Consider the following 26,670-nt stretch of genomic DNA (forward strand, 5'->3'; position numbering starts at 1 on the left):
TATGTCTACTTCATGTTAGGATCATTTTGGGAATGACATTTTATTTTTGGGGGACGTTACAAGGCTTAGAAGTTTAGAAGTAAATCTTGAAATTTCTCAGTAGTTTTCTTTTTTCAGTTTTTGAGCGATTATCTTAAGGAGGGTCTCATTTTTTGCGGGATGAGATGTCGGTTTGATTGGCACTATTTTGGGGTGCATATGACTTTTTGATCGCTTGCTATTACACTTTTTGTCATGTAAGGTGACAAAAAATGGTTTATTTAGCACAGTTTTTTTTTTTTTTTTTTTACGGTGTTCATCTGAGGGGTTAGGTCATGTGATATATTTATATAGCCGGTCGATACGGACACAGTGATACCTAATTTGTATATTTTTTATTTTATTTATGTAAGTTTTACACAATAACAGCTTTTTAAAAAAAAAATATGTTTTAGTGTCTCCATATTCTGAGCCATAGTTTTTTTATTTTTTGGACAATTGTCTCAGGTAGGTGCTAATTTTTTGCGTTATTAGGTGATGGTTAGATTGGTACTATTTTGGTGGGCGTATGCCTTTTAGATCGCTTGCTGTTGTACTTTTTATGATGTAAGGTGACAATTTAAAAAAAATGTAGAACAGTTTTTATTTTTTATTTTTTACGGTGTTCATCTGAGGGGTTAGGTCATGTGATATTTTTATAGAGCTGGTCGATACGGACGCGACAATACCTAATATGTCTTTTTGTCTTTTCCCTAATCTTATTTTTACATTTTTTTTTACTTTCTTTTTGGAAAAGGACGCTTTTTTTTTTTTACTTGAAACTTTTAATAACTTTTTTTCTTCACTTTATTATTTGTCCCACTCTGGGACTTCAACATTACAGGGTCTGATCCCTGTTTTAATGCAGCACGATACATCTGTATTGTGCTGTATTGAACTGTTAGTGTCTTACACTGCAAGACGCTAACAGTTGCCTAGGAGACCCAGCCTGGGGGCTGGGCCTCCTAGGCCTCCGTACATGCCAGGCCCCAAGCCTTGGAATGGCTTGGGGCTGCCATGGCAACCATCGAGTCCCCGCAACAGCAGCACGGGCACCCGATGTATGAGGTGAGGGAGCGCAAACCTCCCATATGCCGCGGTCATCGCTGACCGCGGCATATGAGGGGTTAATCCACCGGCATCGGCGTTATCGCCGATGCTGGTGGATGCAGCAGGGATCCGGCTGTCAGTAACCGCTGGATCTCTGCTGCTGATCGGGGGACCGCACGCGGGAGGGGGGAGGGACGACTGCAGGATGAGAACGCTCGTCCTTTAGCGCTAAGTTCCGGTGATTTAGGGGTGCATTGGGGTGGACAATTCTAGTATAGGAATTCCCATTTTTTCAACAAATTTGTAATCAATAAAACTAAAAGCTGACCCTGAATCCACAAAGGCATTTTTCTGACCCCTTTAAGACTCCAAAGGCAATAAAAAATAGCAACAATAATTTACTTCTTACCACCTCCAGGAGTACCTTGTCCTTGGATAGTTCAGACTTGAATGACTTTCCAGAAGGTGGAGCTTTAGGACACTGACGGATCCAGTGGTCGGGATCCCCACAATAAAAACAAGAGCTCCATCTTGGGTTCAGTGGGGGAAACCTCAGGTTGAAGAAGGGTATGAGGAGAAAACAAATGCTCTCGCTGTCTCTCTCTGATCCGTCTATCTAGTCTCTATCTAGTCTGATGGCCAGCGTCATGGTCTCCTCTAAAGAGTCAGGACAGGGATAACAAACCAACATGTCTTTTAACTTCTCAGTCAAGCCTGCCCTAAATTGCCATTTGAGCGCTGGTTCGTTTCAATCTGAGGGAACGCACCACTTGCGGAACTGCGTACAATAATCCTCCCAGGGCCTTAAGATTGGATTCTGCCACAGAGGCTCGGTCTGGTTCATCATAAAGAACTCCTAACGCCTGGAAAAAGAGGTCCACAGAATTAAGACAAGGGGAATCTGGAGGCAAAGAAAAGGCCCATTCCTGGGGGTCCTCTTGAAGCAGGGAGATAATAATACCAACCCTCTGTGGATCAGGACCAGAGGAGTGAGGACGTAGTCGAAAATAAAGTTTACAGCTTTCCTTGAAAGCTAAAAAACTTTGGTGGTCACCCGAAAACCGATCGGGTAATTTAATGTGTGGGTCTACCTGAACGGTGGCGGGAGCAAGAATGGGGGGAGTACAGACGGTCTCCTGAACCTGTAGTCTCTCCCCAAGTTCCTGTATTATTTGAGCAAGACCCTGCACATGTTCGGTGAGGCTCTGTAGTGGGTCCATGCTAAATTAAGGCCTGTGATTCTGTCACGAGGTAGAGTCGCGGGTATAAAGATAGAGTGGAGGTGCACCCCCTGAGCTGCTACCCGGTCCCCTGTCCCTGCCTACTTGCACCAACCGCCCTAGGTGACAGGGCGCAACTGGGCGACAGTCCCTGACCTGAGTAGGTGCAAGCAGAGAGATTGAAACAGCAGGGAGGCGGTTAGCCAAAGAGAGGTAGCACTAGAGCGGACAGAGAGGTAGAAAGAGCAAGGTACCACCAAAAACGGAAGGGCGAGGCGGGTCAACTAGCCGGGGTCAGTCCAGGAGGTCACGTCAGTACCAGAGAAGAGGCAAAGACAAAATCCAAAAGCAAGCCGAGGTCAAAATCCGAGGGGTAGTGTCAAGGTTCAGGGAGCAGGCAGAAGAGGTATCAGGAAGCAGATCAAGGGTCAAATCCGAAGGCAAGCTAAATAACAATAATAATACACAGCCTAAGGGACCAAAATCACAGGCAACCTGTAGCCAGCAGGTTGCCTGTATTTATAGTGGGGAGTGAGAGTCATGTGACGTGGCCAGCGTCACATGACCGACAGACAAACAAGTCGAGCACCGAGTGATCAGCTCGGCGCTCAAGGCAGACCTAGGAGCAGGGAGCCTCCCAGCTAGAAAAAGCCACCCTGGGATCGAGGCTGAACACAGATCCTCGCTCCTGAAGCAAAGCAGCAGGTCTGCGGTTGATGGGAGACCAAGGGCGCCCCGTTACAGCGACCCACCCGTGCGTGCTGGAGCTGAAACTCCACTATCGCCTGCTGCTGCTCGCACAGTCTGACCAGTATGTGCAAGGTGTGGACGTCGCATATGAGGTGGTGAGCGGGAAGGCCAAAGCTACGCTGCAGTGCTGACAGGCAAGCAGCAGCAGGGTGAGAATGCCAAAAGTGCGCACAGACGGACCGCACTTTATGCAGCAGCTCTGACATATCAGGGTCATTTTTAAGGACTCTCTGCACCACCAAATTCAGCACATGCGCCAGGCAAGGGATGTAGGTCAAACCGGCTAGTCCCAGAGCTGCTACGAGATTTTGCCTATTATTGCACACCACCAGGCCGGGCTTGAGGCTCACTGGCACAAACCACTCATCGGTATGTTCTTAAGGCCCGTCCACAGCTCCTGCGCGGTGTGGGGTTTGTCCCACAAACAGATACGTTTTAAAACTGCCTACTATCGTTTACCCCTGGCTGTGCTGAAGTTGGTGGAGAAGGGCTTACGCTGACCGGATGAGGAAGCGGAGTAGGAGGAGGAAGCAACAGGAGGCAAACTGAAGTGCCCTGCAATCCTCGGTGGTGGAAGGACATGCGCCAAACTGCTATCTGCCTCAGGCCCAGCTGCCACTGCATTTACCCAGTGTGCTGTTATGGAGATATAACGGCCCTGACCGTTCTTACTGGTTCACGTATCCGTAGTGAGGTGCACCTTGCCACAGATGGCGTTGTGCAGTGCACACCTGATTTTCTCCCCTACTTGGTTGTGTAGGGAATGGATGGCTCATCTGGAAAAGTAGTGGCGGCTCTGCACGACGTACTGTGGGACAGCCACTGCTATAAGGCCTTTAAAACTATCCGTCTACACCAGACCGAATGACATCATTTCAAACACCAGTAATTTAGAAATGCTGGCATTCAGGGCTAGGGATCGCGGGTGGGTAGAGGGGTACTTCCTCTTCCTCTCCAGTGTTTGGGAGATGGAGAGCTGAACGCTTCCGTTGGACATTGTGAAGATGCTTGGTGACCCAGGTGGTGGTGTTGCTGAAAGATCCTCTGTTTGCGGGGTGGCAGGTGGCACTGTCACTCCAGAGGTGGATCAAGAGGCCGAGACTGCAGCAGAAGAGGAAGCAGGAGGAGCCAGAGACCTTTCTTGGCTTTTGAGGTGTCTACTCCACTGCAGCTCATGCTTAGCACCTAAATGCCTGGTCATGCAGGTTGTGCTCAGGTTGAGAACGTTTATGCCTCGCTTCAGGCTCTGATTGCACAGCGTGCAAACCACTCGTGTCTTGTCGTCAGCACATTGTCTGAAAAACTGCCACGCCAGGGAACTCCCTGGAGCTGGCTTAAGTGTGCTCGGTCCCTTGCTGCGGTGGGCAGTAACAGGCGTACTGTCTAGAGGATGGCCGCTCCGCTTTTGCACCCTGCTCCCTCTTCTGCTGTGCTGGTGGCTCTGTGTGACCACCGCCTCTTCCTCCGAACTACATAGGTCACTCGCATGACCTTGATTCCATGTGGGGTCGAGGACCTCATTGTCCTCCACATAATCTTCCACCCAGTCTTCACCCCTGCCCTCCTTATCGGTCTGCACACTGCAGAAAGCCCCAGTAGTTGGCACCTGTGTTTCGTCATCATCTGAGACGTGCTGCCATGGTCCTCCCATGTACTCATCTTGAAAGATAAGTGGTTGGGCATCAGTGCAGCACTAAATCTCTTCCACTTCTGGGGCAGGGCTAGGTGGATGGCCCTGGGAAACCCTGCTAACAGAGTCATCAGAAAGCAGAAGAGACTGCTGCATGACTGACTTGGGGCTCAGACTGCTTGGCTGATTTGCAAGGGGGTCAGGTGAAAGACTGATAGACATCGGCTGCAGGTGCCATTTCTGATCTTTCAGCAGGAGACTGGGTAAGAGACAATGTGAAGTAACTAGATGCACTGTCAGCAAACCCAATCTACTATCGCCTGTACTTGTTCAGGCCTCACCATTCGTAGAGCCGCATTTGGCCCGACCAAATACCGCTGCAGATTCTGTCGCCTACTCGCACTGGAGGAAGGGGTTTCACTTGTGCGTGTAAATGGCACAGATCGACCACGTCCTCTCCCTGCAACAGGAGCTCCACCAGCAGCACTCGACCTGGGCCACGTCCCTTATTTTACGCTCTCCTCATATTTCGTGAATTTAGAATCTTGCCCTAAATGGGTGTTTAATTAATAGTAGAATAGAACGACAGTATGTACAGGGTGTATCTCACACGCCCTGAACCAGACTAGGCCTCAATTAAATTTGTTTGCCCAAAATGGCTGTATTTCAAATACCTGAAAAGAAGCCCTGTATATAAAGGGTGTATCTCACACGCCCTGATCCAGACTAGGCCGTGTATCTCACACGCCCTGAACCAGACTAGGCCTCAATTAAATTTGTTTGCCCAAAATGTCTGCATACCAAATAATTGAATATAATTCCTGTATATAAAGGGTGTATCTCACAATGACATCTGCAGCAAAGTCTGCCAAATATATTTTTTTTGGCCCAAATGGGTGTTCGTTTAATAACTGAATATGACAGCAGTATATAATCCTGAAATTTCAAACGCCTTGATGCTGCAAGGGTGGAAAAATTGTGTATTTTGTCCAAAAAAGGGTGTTTCATTAATAGAAGAATATAACCCCTGTATATAAAGGGTGTATCTCACACGCCCTGACCCACACTAGGCCGCAATTAAATATTTGTGCCCAACATGACTGTATTTCAAATAACTGAATATAACCCCTGTATATAAAGGGTGTATCTCACAATGACATCTGCAGCAAAGGCTGCCCAATAAAAATGTTTTTCCCAAACAGGTGTTTGTTTAACCACCTCAGCCCCCAGTGCTTAAACACCCTGAAAGACCAGGCCACTTTTTACACTTCTGACCTACACTACTTTCACCGTTTATTGCTCGGTCATGCAACTTACCACCCAAATGAATTTTACCTCCTTTTCTTCTCACTAATAGAGCTTTCATTTGGTGGTATTTCATTGCTGCTGACATTTTTACTTTTTTTGTTATTAATCGAAATTTAACGATTTTTTTTGCAAAAAAATGACATTTTTCACTTTCAGTTGTAAAATTTTGCAAAAAAAAACGACATCCATATAGAAATTTTGCTCTAAATTTATAGTTCTACATGTCTTTGATAAAAAAAAAATGTTTGGGTAAAAAAAAAATGGTTTGGGTAAAAGTTATAGCGTTTACAAACTATGGTACAAAAATGTGAATTTCCGCTTTTTGAAGCAGCTCTGACTTTCTGAGCACCTGTCATGTTTCCTGAGGTTCTACAATGCCCAGACAGTACAAACACCCCACAAATGACCCCATTTCTGAAAGTACACACCCTAAGGTATTCGCTGATGGGCATAGTGAGTTCATAGAACTTTTTATTTTTTGTCACAAGTTAGCGGAAAATGATGATTTTTTTTATTTTTTTTTTTCTTACAAAGTCTCATATTCCACTAACTTGTGACAAAAAATAAAAAGTTCTATGAACTCACTATGCCCATCAGCGAATACCTTGGGGTCTCTTATTTCCAAAATGGGGTCACTTGTGGGGTAGTTATACTGCCCTGGCATTCTAGGGGCCCAAATGTGTGGTAAGGAGTTTGAAATCAAATTCTGTAAAAAATGACCTGTGAAATCCGAAAGGTGCTCTTTGGAATATGGGCCCCTTTGCCCACCTAGGCTGCAAAAAAGTGTCACACATCTGGTATCTCCGTACTCAGGAGAAGGTGGGGAATGTGTTTTGGGGTGTCATTTTATATATACCCATGCTGGGTGAGAGAAATATCTTGGCAAAAGACAACTTTTCCCATTTTTTTATACAAAGTTGTCATTTGACCAAGATATTTATCTCACCCAGCATGGGTATATGTAAAAAGACACCCCAAAACACATTCCTCAACTTCTCCTGAGTACGGGGATACCAGATGTGTGACACTTTTTTGCAGCCTAGGTGGGCAAAGGGGCCCATATTCCAAAGAGCACCTTTCGGATTTCACTCCTCATTTTTTCCTGAATTTGATTTCAAACTCCTTACCACACATTTGGGCCCCTAGAATACCAGGGCAGTATAACTACCCCACAAGTGACCCCATTTTGGAAAGAAGACACCCCAAGGTATTCCGTGAGGGGCATGGCGAGTTCCTAGAATTTTTTATTTTTTGTCACAAAATAGTGGAAAATGATGATTTTTTTTTTTTTTTCATACAAAGTCTCATATTCCACAAACTTGTGACAAAAAATAAAAACTTCCATGAACTCACTATGCCCATCAGCGAATACCTTGGGGTCTCTTCTTTCCAAAATGGGGTCACTTGTGGGGTAGTTATACTGCCCTGGCATTCTAGGGGCCCAAATGTGTGGTAAGTAGGTAAATGACCTGTGAAATCCGAAAGGTGCTCTTTGGAATATGGGCCCCTTTGCCCACCTAGGCTGCAAAAAAGTGTCACACATCTGGTATCTCTGTATTCAGGAGAAGTTGAGGAATGTGTTTTGGGGTGTCTTTTTACATATACCCATGCTGGGTGAGATAAATATCTTGGTCAAATGCCAACTTTGTATAAAAAAATGGGAAAAGTTGTCTTTTGCCAAGATATTTCTCTCACCCAGCATGGGTATATGTAAAATGACACCCCAAAACACATTCCCCAACTTCTCCCGATTACGGAGATACCAGATGTGTGACACTTTTTTGCAGCCTAGGTGGGCAAAGGGGCCCATATTCAAAAGAGCACCTTTCGGATTTCACAGGTCATTTTTTACAGAATTTGATTTCAAACTCCTTACCACACATTTGGGCCCCTAGAATGCCAGGGCAGTATAACTACCCCACAAGTGACCCCATTTTGGAAAGAAGAGACCCCAAGGTATTCGCTGATGGGCATAGTGAGTTCATGGAACTTTTTATTTTTTGTCACAAGTTAGTGGAATATGAGACTTTGTATGAAAAAAAAAAAAAAAAAATAAGCATTTTCCACTAACTTGTGACAAAAAATAAAAAATTCTAGGAACTCGCCATGCCCCTCACGGAATACCTTGGGGTGTCTTCTTTCCAAAATGGGGTCACTTGTGGGGTAGTTATACTGCCCTGGCATTTTCCAGGGGCCCTAATGTGTGGTAAGTAGGTAAATGACCTGTGAAATCCTAAAGGTGCTCTTTGGAATATGGGCCCCTTTGCCCACCTAGGCTGCAAAAAAGTGTCACACATGTGGTATCGCCGTATTCAGGAGAAGTTGGGGAATGTGTTTTGGGGTGTCATTTTACATATACCCATGCTGGGTGAGAGAAATATCTTGGCAAAAGACAACTTTTCCCATTTTTTTATACAAAGTTGGCATTTGACCAAGATATTTCTCTCACCCAGCATGGGTATATGTAAAATGACACCCCAAAACACATTCCCCAACTTCTCCTGAGTACGGCGATACCAGATGTGTGACACTTTTTTGCAGCCTAGATGCGCAAAGGTGCCCAAATTCCTTTTAGGAGGGCATTTTTAGACATTTGGATACCAGACTTCTTCTCACGCTTTGGGGCCCCTAGAATGCCAGGGCAGTATAAATACCCCACATGTGACCCCATTTTGGAAAGAAGACACCCCAAGGTATTCAATGAGGGGCATGGCGAGTTCATAGAAATTTTTTTTTTTTTGGCACAAGTTAGCGGAAATTGATATTTTTAATTTTTTTCTCACAAAGTCTCCCGTTCCGCTAACTTGGGACAAAAATTTCAATCTTTCATGGACTCAATATGCCCCTCACGGAATACCTGGGGGTGTCTTCTTTCCGAAATGGGGTCACATGTGGGGTATTTATACTGCCCTGGCATTCTAGGGGCCCTAAAGCGTGAGAAGAAGTCTGGAATATAAATGTCTAAAAAATTTTACGCATTTGGATTCCGTGAGGGGTATGGTGAGTTCATGTGAGATTTTATTTTTTGACACAAGTTAGTGGAATATGAGACTTTGTAAGAAAAAAAAAAAAAAATTCCGCTAACTTGGGCCAAAAAAATATCTGAATGGAGCCTTACAGAGGGGTGATCAATGACAGGGGGGTTGATCAATGACAGGGGGGTTGATCAATGACAGGGGGGTTGATCAATGACAGGGGGGTGATCAATGACAGGGGGGTGATCAGGGAGTCTATATGGGGTGATAACCACAGTCATTGATCACGCCCGTGTAAGGCTTCATTCAGACGTCCGGATGCGTTTTGCGGATCCGATCCATCTATCAGTGCATCCGTAAAAATCATGCGGACATCTGAATGGAGCTTTACAGGGGGGTAATCAATGACAGGGGGGTAATCAATGACAGGGGGGTAATCAATGACAGGGGGGTGATCAGGGAGTCTATATGGGGTGATCACCACAGTCATTGATCATGCCCCTGTAAGGCTTCATTCAGACGTCCGGATGCGTTTTGCGGATCCGATCCATCTATCAGTGCATCCGTAAAAATCATGCGGACATCTGAATGGAGCTTTACAGGGGGGTAATCAATGACAGGGGGGTAATCAATGACAGGGGGGTGATCAGGGAGTCTATATGGGGTGATCCCCACAGTCATTGATCACGCCCCTGTAAGGCTTCATTCAGACGTCCGGATGCGTTTTGCGGATCCGATCCATCTATCAGTGCATCCGTAAAAATCATGCGGACATCTGAATGGAGCTTTACAGGGGGGTAATCAATGACAGGGGGGTGATCACCACAGTCATTGATCATGCCCCTGTAAGGCTTCATTCAGACGACCGGATGCGTTTTGCGGATCCGATCCATGTATCAGTGCATCCGTAAAAATCATGCGGACATCTGAATGGAGCTTTACAGGGGGGTGATCAGGGAGTCTATATGGGGTGATCACCACAGTCATTGATCATGCCCCTGTAAGGCTTCATTCAGACGTCCGGATGCGTTTTGCGGATCCGATCCATCTATCAGTGGATCCGTAAAAATCATGCGGACGTCTGAATGGAGCTTTACAGGGGGGTAATCAATGACAGGGGGGTAATCAATGACAGGGGGGTGATCAGGGAGTCTATATGGGGTGATCACCACAGTCATTGATCACGCCCCTGTAAGGCTTCATTCAGACGTCCGGATGCGTTTTGCGGATCCGATCCATCTATCAGTGGATCCGTAAAAATCATGCGGACGTCTGAATGGAGCTTTACAGGGGGTTGATCAATGACAGGGGGGTAATCAATGACAGGGGGGTGATCAGGGAGTCTATATGGGGTGATCAGGGGTGATTAGGGGTGATCAGGGGTGATCAGGGGCTAATAAGGGGTTAATAAGTGACGGGCGGGGGGTGTAGTGTAGTGTAGTGGTGCTTGGTGCTACTTTACTGAGCTACCTGTGTCCTCTGGTGGTCGATCCAAACAAAGGGGACCACCAGAGGACCAGGTAGCAGGTATATTAGACGCTGTTATCAAAACAGCGTCTAATATACCTGTTAGGGGTTGAAAAAAACACATCTCCAGCCTGCCAGCGAACGATCGCCGCTGGCAGGCTGGAGATCAACTCTCTTACCTTCCGTTCCTGTGAGCGCGCGCGCCTGTGTGCGCGCGTTCACAGGAAGTCTCGCGTCTCGCGAGATGACGCGTATATGCGTGACTGTGCGCAGGGCTGCCACCTCCGGAACGCGATCCTGCGTTAGGCGGTCCGGAGGTGGTTAATAACTGAATATGACAGCAGTATATAACCCTGGAATTTCAAACGTTTTGATGCTGCAAGGGCGGAAAAATTGTGTATTTTGCCCAAAAAAGGGTCTTTTATTAATAGAAGAATATAACCCCTGTATATAAAGGGTGTATCTCACACGCCCTGACCCACACTAGGCCGCAATTAAAGATTTTTGCCCAAAATGGCTGTATTTCAAATAACTGAATATAACCCCTGTATATAAAGGGTGTTTCTCACACGCTCTGACCCACACTAGGCCGCAATTAAAGATTTGTGCCCAAAATTGCTGTATTTCAAATAACTGAATATAACTCCTGTAATAAAGGGTGTATCTCACAATGACATCTGCAGCAAAGGCTGAAAAATAAACTTTTTTCCCCCAAATGTGTATTTGTTTAATAACTGAATATGACATCAGTATCTAACCCTTGAATTTCACTCGTGCTGATGCTGCAAGGGCTGTAAAATGGTGTATTTTGGCAAAAAAGTGTGCTTTTAAAAACCCAAAAAATTATGGCTGTATTTCTAGCTTAAATTGCACACTGACCAATCCAGATTTTGTATATTGCCATAAAAGTATGTTTTTTTACTAATAGAATATGAAAGCTGTATATAACATTTGAATTTCACACGTCCAGATGCAGATAGGGATGTAAAATAGTGTATTTTGCACAAAAAGGGTGTTTTAAAAAACTCAGAAAATTATGGCTGTATTTCTAGCTTAAATTGCACACTGACTAATCCTGCAAATGCACCAGATGTTGTATATTGCCAAAAAAGGAAGATTTTTTTACAACCAGATTATTAGTGCAGTTTTCCAAGATTGGATTTCAATGTCACAAAAGCTCAGATGCAGTGCTGGTGCACTGAGCTTGCATAAAATGGCCTCCGCCGCTGCCCACCTAACTGACGGATAAAAGTTTTTGTTTTTTTCAGTCGCAGGGTAAAAAGATTGTGCCCTGCACCCACACAACTAGATGTATGTAGATCGCTGAGTTTGATTCACGTTCTGAACCAAAGATTCTCTTCTATTCTCTCCCTGAAATCACCAGCCGCATCCTCTCCCTACACTAGTAACAGCAGAGGGACGTGCAGCGATACGTAACTCCAGCTTATATAGAGGCTGGGTCACATACTGCATTTGCCAATCACAGTCATGCCATTAGTAGGCATGGCTGTGATGGCTTCTAAGGGCACAGAGTTAAACGCTTGTTGATTGGCTGCTCTGCAGCCTTTCAAAAAGCGGAGAGAAATCGCGGCACACCGAACCTGAATCCGAACTTTTACTGAAATGTTCGGGTCCGGGGACCAAAAATCCTAAAGTTCGGTAAGAACCCGAACCTTACAGTTTGGGTTCGCTCAACCCTATCAATAAATAATAGTTTCACACAAACTCCATATATATCAGTTTGCCCATTAAGTTAATATATATAATACTGTATCCATGATGTAACAGCCTACGTCCCAACACGTTTCCCTGATACGTTTTGCAGGTATCAGTTCATCAGGGGACTAACCATAAATTTTTAACCTTTCCGATTTAATTCAGAGGAAAAAAATAATCCATATATGTGTGTATGTATATATATATATATATATATATACAGTACAGACCAAAAGTTTGGACACACCTTCTCATGCAAAGAGTTTTCTTTATTTTCATGACTATGAAGGCATCAAAACTATGAATTAACATATGTGGAATTATATACATAACAAACAAGTGTGAAACAACTGAAAATATGTCATATTCTAGGTTCTTCAAAGTAGCCACCTTTTGCTTTGACTACTGCTTTGCACACTCTTGGCCTTCTCTTGATGAGCTTCAAGAGGTAGTCCCCTGAAATTGTCTTCCAACAGTCTTGAAGGATTTCCCAGAGATGCTTAGCACTTGTTGGCCCTTTTGCCTTCACTCTGTGGTCCAGCTCACCCCAAACCATCTCGATTGGGTTCAGGTCCGGTGACTGTGGAGGCCAGGTCATCTGGCGCAGCACCCCATCACTCTCCTTCATGGTCAAATAGCCCTTACTTTCAAAGTTTTCCCAATTTTTCAGCTGACTGACCTTCATTTCTTAAAGTAATGATGGTCACTCGTTTTTCTTTACTTAGCTGCTATTTTCTTGCCATAATACAAATTCTAACAGTCTATTCAGTAGGACTATCAGCTGTGTATCCACCTGACTTCTCCTCAACGCAACTGATGGTCCCAACCCCATTTATAAGGCAAGAAATCCCACTTATTAAACCTGACAGGGCACACCTGTGAAGTGAAAACCATTTCAGGGGACTACCTCTTGAAGCTCATCAAGAGAATGCCAAGAGTGTGCAAAGCAGTAATCAAAGCAAAAGGTGGCTACTTTGAAGAACCTAGAATATGACATATTTTCAGTTGTTTCACACTTTTTTGTTATGTATATATTTCCACATGTGTTAATTCATAGTTTTGATGCCTTCAGTGTGAATCTACAATTTTCATAGTCATGAAAATAAAGAAAACTCTTTAAATGAGAAGGTGTGTCCAAACTTTTGGTCTGTAATTTAACAATATGGGTAGCTAGATAATACTTAACATTTAATAGTATCAATAATTAAAATAATAGGCCCTTGGGTATAGATAAAAGATCTTTAATATATGCAATCAAAATGCTGCCTATATATATCCTATTGGCGTGTGCCCATATAGGAATGAAAAAAGGGGGGGGACCAAAAAATGAGGGATAGAGTAAAGGATAGATAGAGGGAAAGGAATGCACGGTGAGAGGGACACACTGCTGGGACAAAGGCCCTAGGAGTCCCTAGTGCTAACTCCTAACCAATCTATAACTCTCCACTAGCCCTATGTTCCCCTGCCTAAACGTGGACTGCCCAGCTTTGTCCGAAAGATAGAGTGTGGTCCCAGAGATCTAAAAAGGGCAAATATCTATCAGAAAAAGGAGGGCGGAAGATATGGACTGACGAAAAAACAGGTGTGAGGTAAACTAAGTTATGTATCAGTATGGTGAAATGTACATACATAGTCCTCTGGGGTCATGATAAATCCCAATGGTGAACAAAAACAGATGTCCCGACGCGTTTCCTTGAAGGTTGACAATTCTTCAGGGGACTATAACCTTAAAGTATATAGGTCACTATTTCAACTGGATTGCAAACAGATATAATTCATCACAAATTCAGTCAAATATCTCAGGCTCTGTAAGTATAGCCCTAAGATAGCCGACCAACGGCCAATCTCATGGTGTACAGAAATCGATAGATTCTAAGTCACTCTAGTCCAAGTGGCTCAGGATCAACAGTGACCACTTATTTCAGGGTCACCAGTTACATTGGTCATCAATCAATCAAACTGATCTGGAGCCACTCCAGTCCAAGTGGCTCTAAATCTCCAGTGAACACCTCATTCAGGGTCACTTTTTAGATACGGTGTACTAGATGGATCACCGGTATAATCAAAGTCCAGGTTAAAGACAACATAGATAGCCTGGATTGAATTGCACTCGAATCAAAGAAAAAGCTGGCTCTCCAGTGTTGAATCGGCTTTCTTGGTGTAATATGACCCACCAACTTAAGTTCACAGCCGTTCAATACTGTGTGCAGAAAAAGCGCTAGGCAATGATGATATACAGGCACAGAGTCAGCTGAATACTTAGCTGTGCAGTCTTGATGAAACGACTGGTCACAGAGAGGTGCGGATGTCACTCCTTGGCTTTCCGCATATGGCAGCAGCAACAAGGGTGAGTTCGCGGCATGTTTAAATAGCCGTACTGTTCCGCCCATTTCCCGCCCCGTGACATCATTAGTTCATCTGATCGGGTCATGTGATGACAACACATGATCGTTCCCCGGTCAGGTGACCCGGCAAGAGGTGGGAGGCGCTCGGCAGGCAGTTCTATTCCTGGCAACCGCCCAAGCAACATTCGTCTCCAGGAGGTGGAGATAACCGTCAGTAAGCTATCAATATTGCGGCTGTCACTGCCATAGCGCCACCTTCAAATTGCTCAGGATTGTCGACGTCACTGTGATGCGGGTTTGTTCCAATGTATCAGTTACACCAGCAGGCATGACAGGTTCACCAAATACATTGAACAATATAGTCATATCACGGAGATTCATAGAGTCATAGATCTCCAAATAATTTATTGAAGTTTTTATGGTTGAGCCTCAAAATAGCTGGCGTGATTAAGCTAAAAGGGTGCACCCCCTTTTTTTTTTTTTATATAAAATCTTTAAATTTTTCAAAATTTTTTTTTTGAAAAGTTCCAAACAAGAAACGAAGAGGGACAATGAGATAGCCTCATTATATACAAAAAGTCAGAGATGTATATACATGATGTCAATGAGGGAGAAAGGTGGACCCACAAAACGGTGGTCCAAATGGTAATTCAGGGCTCAATGTAACAACTGAATGACAATTGCTCATTTAACCCCATCGGAGCCACCGTCTTTAGTTGAAAGATCCACCAAGTCTCCCTCTGTAAGACTTTCCTATCCCAATCACCTCCTCGCTTTGGTCTTTGGACCACTTCAATTCCCATGAACTTCAGGCCAGAGGTGTCACCACCATGTACAGTATTCACGTGTATGGCTAACGATGTATCCCTGCCATTTCTAATGTCGCCCAGATGTTCACCCACCCGCCGTCGTAACTCGCGGGTGGTCTTGCCTATATATTCCAGGCCGCATATGCAGTTAGCTTTATATATCACGCCCACTGTGCGGCAATTTACAAAATGTCTAATTTGGTGCATAGTCCCAGTGACATTACCACAAAATGAGCGTCCTTGAGAAATGTACGGGCACGCTACACAGCCACTACAGCGAAAACTACCGATAGGACGTCGGAGCCATGTTGCTCCACCCTCCTGGTCCTCGCTGAAGTGGCTGTGGACTAGGCGATCCTTGAGGCTCAAGCCCCTACGATACGTGATTTGTACTGTGTCTGAGACAACATTTTTAATATCAGGGTCAAGCAAGAGAACCTCCCAATGATTTTTCAATACCCGTTTAACTTGATCTGCGGCGCCATCAAAAGTGCCTATCAAGCGTATAGGGCCACTTGTAGTTGTTTTTGGTTTGGGGTACAGTAGTTCATCCCTATTGCTCTCACAAGCTCTCTTGTATGCTGATCGTAGAACAACATCCGGATACCCCCTCTCACGAAATCTACACCGTAGATCTTTCGCTTGTTCTTTAAAGTCACCCCAGGTGGAGCAGTTCCTTCTGATACGTAGGTACTGCCCCACCGGTATCCCTCGCTTCAAGGGTTGTGGATGGTGACTCGTCCAATGTAACAATGAATTCGTGGAGGTGGGCTTCCTGAATGTTTTAGTCCGCAACATGTTGTCTGTGTCTCTTGATATTTCAATATCGAGGAAGGGCAAGGTGTTAATTTTAAATTCTGACGTGAATTTCATATTGATGGAATTTAAATTAAGTTCCTGTATAAACCCAATAAATTCACTTTCATTGCCCTTCCAGACGACAAAAATGTCGTCTATAAATCTGGCCCACGTTATGATACATGGGATGTATCTGCCGGGTGTGTCACTGAAGACCAGGGTCCTTTCCCACCAGCCCAGGAACAAATTTGCATACGACGGGGCACAGGAACTCCCCATCGCGGTGCCCCTGAGCTGGTGGTAAAGGACCCCGTCAAATAGGAAATAGTTCCTTGTCAAGACAAAGTTCAACAAGCATAAAACAAACGTATTGTGTTGATGGAACTGACGTCCCCTCATGCTAAGGTATGTTTCAACTGCCCTCATTCCCAGAGTGTGGGGTATTAAGGAGTATAAGGCCTCCACATCAATTGAGGCCAGAGAAGTACCTTCCTCCAAAGATACCCCCTCCAGGCGGCCCAAGAGGTCACTCGTGTCTCTCAGGTATGAGGGCAGTGTCTTGACAAAAGGTGCCAGGATGCGATCTAGATAGATCCCCACATTTTGTGTCAGGCTGTTGACACCTGACACAATGGGGCGTCCTTTCATGGGGGTGCCACCTTTGTGAGTTTTTGGTAAACTATAAAAGGTGGCTAAAGTTGGATATTTTTTATATAAGAAATCAAATTCTTCCCCTGAGATCAAGTCATTTGACCTGGCCTCACGTAATATAAGGACTAGTTCTTGCTGAAATAGGCTGGTGGGATCACTGCTCAGTCTTTCATATGTGTCTCTATCGCTGAGCAGAGTCTGACACATTGCCCTATAATCAGTGGTGTCCATCAAGACAATGTTTCCTCCTTTATCAGAAGGTTTGATGGTCAAGTTTTTCTTGTGTTCTAGGTCTTGCAGTGATTTGTACTCGGCCCTACTACAGTTGAAGCCATGTGAGGATGGAGTAAGATTCAATAAGTCACGACATACCTGGTTGACAAATACGTCTATACATGTGGGGTCCCCTGAGGGAGGAGTTTTAACACTTTTATTTTTGAGGCAAGTGAATGGGCCCTTACCCTCCTGAGGTGTACTCTCACTCAAACTAAATAATAAACGAACATCCTTCAGAATATCGGGTGAGACACCCATCTCTCTGCTTTCACGTCTCTCAGTTAATGCAAAATGTTTCCGCCACTTGAGTTTCCTCGCAAAGAGGTGGATGTCTCTAACCCAATTAAAAAGGTTGAAATTTTACACAGGAACAAAGGATAAGCCCTTGCTTAGGATACATAACTCTGAATCCTGCAACGGCTGACTAGAAAGATTGACTATTTGGTTGGATTTCCCTGCGGCCTTGTTGTTTGTGACGGTAATTTCTGAGGGCCCCGACTGCGGAGTGGATACGGTGTCTCTAAAAAATCTAGCCCACCACCAGTCTGACCCCCTCTTTGGTTGTTCCTATCACTTCTACGGCCTCTTGTCCTTTGTCCCTGGGGCAGAGGTCGACAAAGGACAAGAGGCCGTAGAAGTGATAGGAACAACCAAAGAGGGGGTCAGACTGGTGGTGGGCTAGATTTTTTAGAGACACCGTATCCACTCCGCAGTCGGGGCCCTCAGAAATTACCGTCACAAACAACAAGGCCGCAGGGAAATCCAACCAAATAGTCAATCTTTCTAGTCAGCCGTTGCAGGATTCAGAGTTATGTATCCTAAGCAAGGGCTTATCCTTTGTTCCTGTGTCAAATTTCAACCTTTTTAATTGGGTTAGAGACATCCACCTCTTTGCGAGGAAACTCAAGTGGCGGAAACATTTTGCATTAACTGAGAGACGTGAAAGCAGAGAGATGGGTGTCTCACCCGATATTCTGAAGGATGTTCGTTTATTATTTAGTTTGAGTGAGAGTACACCTCAGGAGGGTAAGGGCCCATTCACTTGCCTCAAAAATAAAAGTGTTAAAACTCCTCCCTCAGGGGACCCCACATGTATAGACGTATTTGTCAACCAGGTATGTCGTGACTTATTGAATCTTACTCCATCCTCACATGGCTTCAACTGTAGTAGGGCCGAGTACAAATCACTGCAAGACCTAGAACACAAGAAAAACTTGACCATCAAACCTTCTGATAAAGGAGGAAACATTGTCTTGATGGACACCACTGATTATAGGGCAATGTGTCAGACTCTGCTCAGCGATAGAGACACATATGAAAGACTGAGCAGTGATCCCACCAGCCTATTTCAGCAAGAACTAGTCCTTATATTACGTGAGGCCAAGTCAAATGACTTGATCTCAGGGGAAGAATTTGATTTCTTATATAAAAAATATCCAACTTTAGCCACCTTTTATAGTTTACCAAAAACTCACAAAGGTGGCACCCCCATGAAAGGACGCCCCATTGTGTCAGGTGTCAACAGCCTGACACAAAATGTGGGGATCTATCTAGATCGCATCCTGGCACCTTTTGTCAAGACACTGCCCTCATACCTGAGAGACACGAGTGACCTCTTGGGCCGCCTGGAGGGGATATCTTTGGAGGAAGGTACTTCTCTGGCCTCAATTGATGTGGAGGCCTTATACTCCTCAATACCCCACACTCTGGGAATGAGGGCAGTTGAAACATACCTTAGCATGAGGGGACGTCAGTTCCATCAACACAATACGTTTGTTTTATGCTTGTTGAACTTTGTCTTGACAAGGAACTATTTCCTATTTGACGGGGTCCTTTACCACCAGCTCAGGGGCACCGCGATGGGGAGTTCCTGTGCCCCGTCGTATGCAAATTTGTTCCTGGGCTGGTGGGAAAGGACCCTGGTCTTCAGTGACACACCCGGCAGATACATCCCATGTATCATAACGTGGGCCAGATTTATAGACGACATTTTTGTCGTCTGGAAGGGCAATGAAAGTGAATTTATTGGGTTTATACAGGAACTTAATTTAAATTCCATCAATATGAAATTCACGGCAGAATTTAAAATTAACACCTTGCCCTTCCTCGATATTGAAATATCAAGAGACAAAGACAACATGTTGCGGACTAAAACATTCAGGAAGCCCACCTCCACGAATTCATTGTTACATTGGACGAGTCACCATCCACAACCCTTGAAGCGAGGGATACCGGTGGGGCAGTACCTACGTATCAGAAGGAACTGCTCCACCTGGGGTGACTTTAAAGAACAAGCGAAAGATCTACGGTGTAGATTTCGTGAGAGGGGGTATCCGGATGTTGTTCTACGATCAGCATACAAGAGAGCTTGTGAGAGCAATAGGGATGAACTACTGTACCCCAAACCAAAAACAACTACAAGTGGCCCTATACGCTTGATAGGCACTTTTGATGGCGCCGCAGATCAAGTTAAACGGGTATTGAAAAATCATTGGGAGGTTCTCTTGCTTGACCCTGATATTAAAAATGTTGTCTCAGACACAGTACAAATCACGTATCGTAGGGGCTTGAGCCTCAAGGATCGCCTAGTCCACAGCCACTTCAGCGAGGACCAGGAGGGTGGAGCAACATGGCTCCGACGTCCTATCGGTAGTTTTCGCTGTAGTGGCTGTGTAGCGTGCCCGTACATTTCTCAAGGACGCTCATTTTGTGGTAATGTCACTGGGACTATGCACCAAATTAGACATTTTGTGAATTGCCGCACAGTGGGCGTGATATATAAAGCTAACTGCATATGCGGCCTGGAATATATAGGCAAGACCACCCGCGAGTTACGACGGCGGGTGGGTGAACATCTGGGCGACATTAGAAATGGCAGGGATACATCGTTAGCCATACACGTGAATACTGTACATGGTGGTGACACCTCTGGCCTGAAGTTCATGGGAATTGAAGTGGTCCAAAGACCAAAGCGAGGAGGTGATTGGGATAGGAAGGTCTTACAGAGGGAGACTTGGTGGATCTTTCAACTAAAGACGGTGGCTCCGATGGGGTTAAATGAGCAATTGTCATTCAGTTGTTACATTGAGCCCTGAATTACCATTTGGACCACCGTTTTGTGGGTCCACCTTTCTCCCTCATTGACATCATGTATATACATCTCTGACTTTTTGTATATAATGAGGCTATCTCATTGTCCCTCTTCGTTTCTTGTTTGGAACTTTTCAAAAAAAATTTTTTTTTAAATTTAAAAATTTTATATAAAAAAAAAAAAGGGGGGTGCACCCTTTTAGCTTAATCACGCCAGCTATTTTGAGGCTCAACCATAAAAACTTCAATAAATTATCTGGAGATCTATGACTCTATGAATCTCCGTGATATGACTATATTGTTCAATGTATTTGGTGAACCTGTCATGCCTGCTGGTGTAACTGATACATTGGAACAAACCCGCATCACTGTGACGTCGACAATCCTGAGCAATTTGAAGGTGGCGCTATGGCAGTGACAGCCGCAATATTGATAGCTTACTGACGGTTATCTCCACCTCCTGGAGACGAATGTTGCTTGGGCGGTTGCCAGGAATAGAACTGCCTGCCGAGCGCCTCCCACCTCTTGCCGGGTCACCTGACCGGGGAACGATCATGTGTTGTCATCACATGACCCGATCAGATGAACTAATGATGTCACGGGGCGGGAAATGGGCGGAACAGTACGGCTATTTAAACATGCCGCGAACTCACCCTTGTTGCTGCTGCCATATGCGGGAAGCCAAGGAGTGACATCCGCACCTCTCTGTGACCAGTCGTTTCATTAAGACTGCACAGCTAAGTATTCAGCTGACTCTGTGCCTGTATATCATCATTGCCTAGCGCTTTTTCTGCACACAGTATTGAACGGCTGTGAACTTAAGTTGGTGGGTCATATTACACCAAGAAAGCCGATTCAACACTGGAGAGCCAGCTTTTTCTTTGATTCGAGTGCAATTCAATCCAGGCTATCTATGTTGTCTTTAACCTGGACTTTGATTATACCGGTGATCCATCTAGTACACCGTATCTAAAAAGTGACCCTGAATGAGGTGTTCACTGGAGATTTAGAGCCACTTGGACTGGAGTGGCTCCAGATCAGTTTGATTGATTGATGACCAATGTAACTGGTGACCCTGAAATAAGTGGTCACTGTTGATCCTGAGCCACTTGGACTAGAGTGACTTAGAATCTATCGATTTCTGTACACCATGAGATTGGCCGTTGGTCGGCTATCTTAGGGCTATACTTACAGAGCCTGAGATATTTGACTGAATTTGTGATGAATTATATCTGTTTGCAATCCAGTTGAAATAGTGACCTATATACTTTAAGGTTATAGTCCCCTGAAGAATTGTCAACCTTCAAGGAAACGCGTCGGGACATCTGTTTTTGTTCACCATTAGGATTTATCATGACCCCAGAGGACTATGTATGTACATTTCACCATACTGATACATAACTTAGTTTACCTCACACCTGTTTTTTCGTCAGTCCATATCTTCCGCCCTCCTTTTTCTGATAGATATTTGCCCTTTTTAGATCTCTGGGACCACACTCTATCTTTCGGACAAAGCTGGGCAGTCCACGTTTAGGCAGGGGAACATAGGGCTAGTGGAGAGTTATAGATTGGTTAGGAGTTAGCACTAGGGACTCCTAGGGCCTTTGTCCCAGCAGTGTGTCCCTCTCACCGTGCATTCCTTTCCCTCTATCTATCCTTTACTCTATCCCTCATTTTTTGCCCCCCCCCCCTTTTTTCATTCCTATATGGGCACACGCCAATAGGATATATATAGGCAGCATTTTGATTGCATATATTAAAGATCTTTTATCTATACCCAAGGGCCTATTATTTTAATTATTGATACTATTAAATGTTAAGTATTATCTAGCTACCCATATTGTTAAATTTCATTGGATTAAAGGGTTTAGCCCAATATACTAGCACCAGTCTGACCAGACTTTCATTTTGGTTGTGTTTATAAACTTTTGGTCTGTACTGTATATATATATATATATTATTTTAGTGAATAATTGCCCATAAAATCATTTGTCACATATATTAACCAGAAAGAACCACTGTAGCAATAGTTAATTTACCATAATAAATAACTCATATCTAATGCTGAAGCATGGATCCAATAGATCCACTTGAGATGCAAATTGTACATATAGCAAATACTCTTGATGAACTTATAAATAAACCATGTATTTAGGGAAGGTATACAGATATTTCCCCCACCAAATTGCATCAAATTCTGCATTCATCTGGTGCCAGACTATCCATCATGAAGGCAGCCACTGCACCACCAGAAATAGTCCATATATACCCAGCCTAAGTAGATACAGATTTTAGGCACAAATTGGGGTATTTTTAACAAATTGCATTAAAGGTACGTTTTATACTGGTGAAGGTGCTCTAAAAGTAAATTAGCAATTCTGGCATTTTTTTCTTTTTTTTATGGTATTCACCATATGGCAGTGATGACTAACCTCCGGCACTCCAGCTGTGGTGAAACTATGTCTTTCAGCATGCTCCATTCATTTCTATGGAGTTCTGAGAACAGTAAAGCAAGTGTACATCTTGGGAGTTGCAGTTTTATAACATCTGGAGTGCTGGAGGTTCATTACTCCAGTCATAAGGGATAACATGATATTTGTGTAGTATGTGTCTTTATGGAAGCGACAATACCAAACATGTGAGGGAGATTTCATTTTAGCATTTTTTTTTTCATTAAAAAGCGTATTTTCCATGAAAAAAGTATATTTTTTGTATATTGGATTTTTGCTATTTAACTTTTCTTTTTTTACTTTTTTAACCACTTAATAGTTCCACAAGGGGACTATAACATGCAATCTTTTGATTGCTTCTAAAATACAATGCACTATCCCTATACTGCATTGCATTTCAAGGTCACTGCATTTTAATTACATTGATCAGCAGGCTGTGCCAAAGAAGTGCAGCGTGCTGGAGAATACTCAATGCGAGAGTGGAGCCCCCGCTCTCCGATGCATTGCTTAGACCGGGCCGCATTGAAAAGGAGCCTAAGGCCCCTTAGTGACCGCCATAAAAAGGGTGGTATTGGTGGTCACTAAAGGGTTAAACTTCTGAACAATATGTGCAAATGTAGTAACAGGAATATCTGTTTGGAGATGGCCTTATAGCCTTTATTATTTAACATGTTTGCTTATAATTTTCTTTCTATTCTCCAGAAACAACTCTCTCTTTAGCTTTCTTCGGCCCATGTTCAGTGAGGTACACACCATGATACCAAACAACACAGTGACTACTTTTCACCTTTTAAAGCCTCATTCACACGTCAGTATTTCACTGACGTGTGCTGCACATGTTATCCACGGACAGACCACTCCATTCATTTTAATGTGTGTATTCAGACATCAGTGTTTTACCAAGGTCCGTGAGTCAGTGTTTTTAGCACGAATGCATGCTTTATTTTTTTCGTGTTCACGGATCCATCACGTCCATTATAGTCTATTGGTCCGTGAAAACCACAGATGCAACGTGGATGCCATGGATCATTAAGAAGAGAGGTTTTGAAAATAGTTTTTCAGCTGTTCAGTGTCAGTGAAACACAAATGCAACACGGACAGTAAAAAACAGACACGTGGACCCAATGCGGATCCTTCACGGACTGCTTCACGGATGCATCACTGACCACCTGCTCACGGATTTGAGAATGGACACGGACATGTGAATGAGGCTTAAATAGGCAGACTGACTGATCATAAGTTTGAAGACACCTGTGATGCAAATGACAGGATACACCTTAGTTTAACATATCCCTATGGTCAAATTATTTTCAATCTTTTCTTGGGTTACCATCATTTTTGTCCAAGCCAGTTTCATTATTATTTTTTATTATTACTATTCTGTTGAACCACAATTCAGAAGCAATGTCTGATTTTCCTTAGCTGATTTTCATAAATTTTTGATTTATTATTTATTTTTGCCAGTTTCAAGTTATTTCATTGACCATTGTGGGTTTTCTTTTCTTTAAAAGGATAACAACGATTTTGGCCACAGGTGTAATACAGTGTTCACAATTCCTCATGTTCGGTTATTACAAGCCTCTGCAGGCTTTTCACATATGAACCCTGAAATATTGTTAAAATATTACTGTATATTAGTCTGTGTGATTATAATGATAGCCATCACAGTTTATGGATTTCTGGGAATTGGAATATAGAGTTGTACTGTATTCTTCAATTCTAAAGATAAAACATAACACCATTAGCGATATCTATTTACATTAAAATGAAACATCTAGGTGATTAAAAACATTGTAGAATGGTATTACAAATTATAAGAACAAAAAAAATTATCTAGTGTCTCCCAACATGTTATTTCTATATATAATAAATCTGTCAAACATTTTAAAGTGATGGGAATTGAGAAAGTGAAAAAACCACAGAGAGCGAGACCATAAATTAATGTTTTTAAATAGAGAAGAATATTCCACTTTCCACTGAGTTCCAATGGGTTTCAATATCAGACATGAGAGTATGCTATTCTATTAATTCCTTGTTTTTATGTGGTGTTATGTTATTTCCATAGCTGTAGCATATTTCTTACTCATTTACCACGATTATAGCAAGGATTCCTGTTAAAAAGTGTAGATATTATGGGCTCGATGCAGATTTTGTCTTTTTTTGGATAAGATTTTTCAAGTACTTTTTATAGAAATTGCAGTCATAAATTCTGCATAGGTAATTTTTATGTTATTGTATTTAATCTTTTATAGCATTATTTGTGATAAAGTATCCATGCCATGATTTAAAGATCTCTTTGACAATCGAAACGTGTAGGTTATAATTGCTGCATTTTTTCTAATATAAGTAGAATTTTTAATGGAACATTTAAAATAAAACATGTTTATATGTTTTGTTTTATATGTATTTGATATGGCCATTTTTTTTTTTTCAGGCACCATTTTTACAAAGGCATTGTCAAAAGAAGCGCAAGATATTTTCTCTGACAATACCAGGTCTGGCTTCATCAGCGATGTGTAAGATAGCTTTCAGACATCTGTATTCTGGTTACAAAGAAAATATAAAATCTTGGTGGGAGATCAAGTCCCTAGAATGCTATCTTGAACACCAAATAGTCCCCAAAGGACTATGTATTCCGATTAAGCCAGCCGCACCTATTTACTCCTCTCAACTTATGATTAGATGGGAACAGGAACTGACCAACAGTTCACTGAAATTAATGTTTCTTCTCCTTGAGGAGGAAAATAAGGTTTTTGAACAGACCACTGTTAAACTAAGAGAACTTACTGATACTGCACTTAAATACAAATCTGATTCTAACTTTAATAAGAGAGAATCTTCTCTATAGACATCAGTTGAAAGATTTCAGAACCTCCTCAAGGAAAGAAAACAAGACAATTTACTAAAGACCTAGGCGAATTCAGGGACAATAAGGCTTATAACTTTGATATGAAAGCAACTGCCCACTCTGAGTCTGAGGTATCTTCCTCTGAGCTGGAACTTTCTGACTCAGAACCATCAGGGTAATTTAAAACCAATAACTATAGTAGAGCCGGTTATAACTCCTCTACCCGTAGACCCGGACGCAGATGGCAGAAGTGGGGCAGACAGCGAGGGAATGTTGGTCGAGAAGGTGGGGGGCCATCCGCCTCCCCTCCTCATCCTCTTCGTCACTCACTCCCTCCACTCATCAGCCTTTGTCTCCTTTTTTATCCAGCAGCCAAAGTCCCTACCAGTTGAGAGATCGTACAAAGGGTGGCGACAACCGCCCATAGTGGATAACCTTAAAATTATTAACCTTTCTTCATGTGTATTAACTGAAATTGAAGTTAACTTATTACAGAGAGGCCTTATTTTGCACCTACCACCAAATTTAATGTGTTTACATGGATTAAGGACCTGAATCTTTTCTGTAGAAGACTAAAATGGCACAAATTCTTTCAGAACACTAATAGACAAACCTGTATTGAACTAGGGGTAAATCTTGATGACTTCCCTGATCTCCAGACCCTTATGGATCTTTGGGAGGAAGGGTCGAGAAAACCTGGTGAGGGTCCCTTCACCAATTTACGTCCTACTAGCACTAAATTGCCGCCATCCGTCAAATTCTGAACACATTTATATTTTTTTACGCCTGGTAGTTTATGATTTCGAACAATTAAGAATAAATCACCCTATTTATCAAACCCTGTTTCAGTGAGAACGAACAGCACTCAGGAACCTTGCAACTGATAACAAGATTGTGATAAAACCCTCCGATAAAGGAGGTAACCTGGTTATTCTTGATCATACCTAATACCAGAAAATGTGTCTAGATCTCTTAAACAACAAAAATAGCTATAGGATTGTATTCTGTGATCCCTCCCCTGCTTTTCATGCATAGCTTAAATCCATTCTTCATCATGGGCTGGAGCAGGGAGTCATTAGTGAAACTGAATACACCTTCCTGTTACCCAAATCTCCACAACTTGCGACCTTTTATGGTCTCCCTAAAGTTCATAAAGGACTACACCCCCTTAAGGTCGCCCCATCGTTGCTGGAGTCGATTCTCTAACTCACCATTGTGGGATTTATCTTGATAAAGTTTTGAGAGATTTTGTTTCATCCCTACCATCTT

The sequence above is a fragment of the Bufo bufo genome, chromosome 2, assembly GCF_905171765.1.
Source record: "Bufo bufo chromosome 2, aBufBuf1.1, whole genome shotgun sequence".
Taxonomy (NCBI): Eukaryota; Metazoa; Chordata; class Amphibia; order Anura; family Bufonidae; genus Bufo; species Bufo bufo.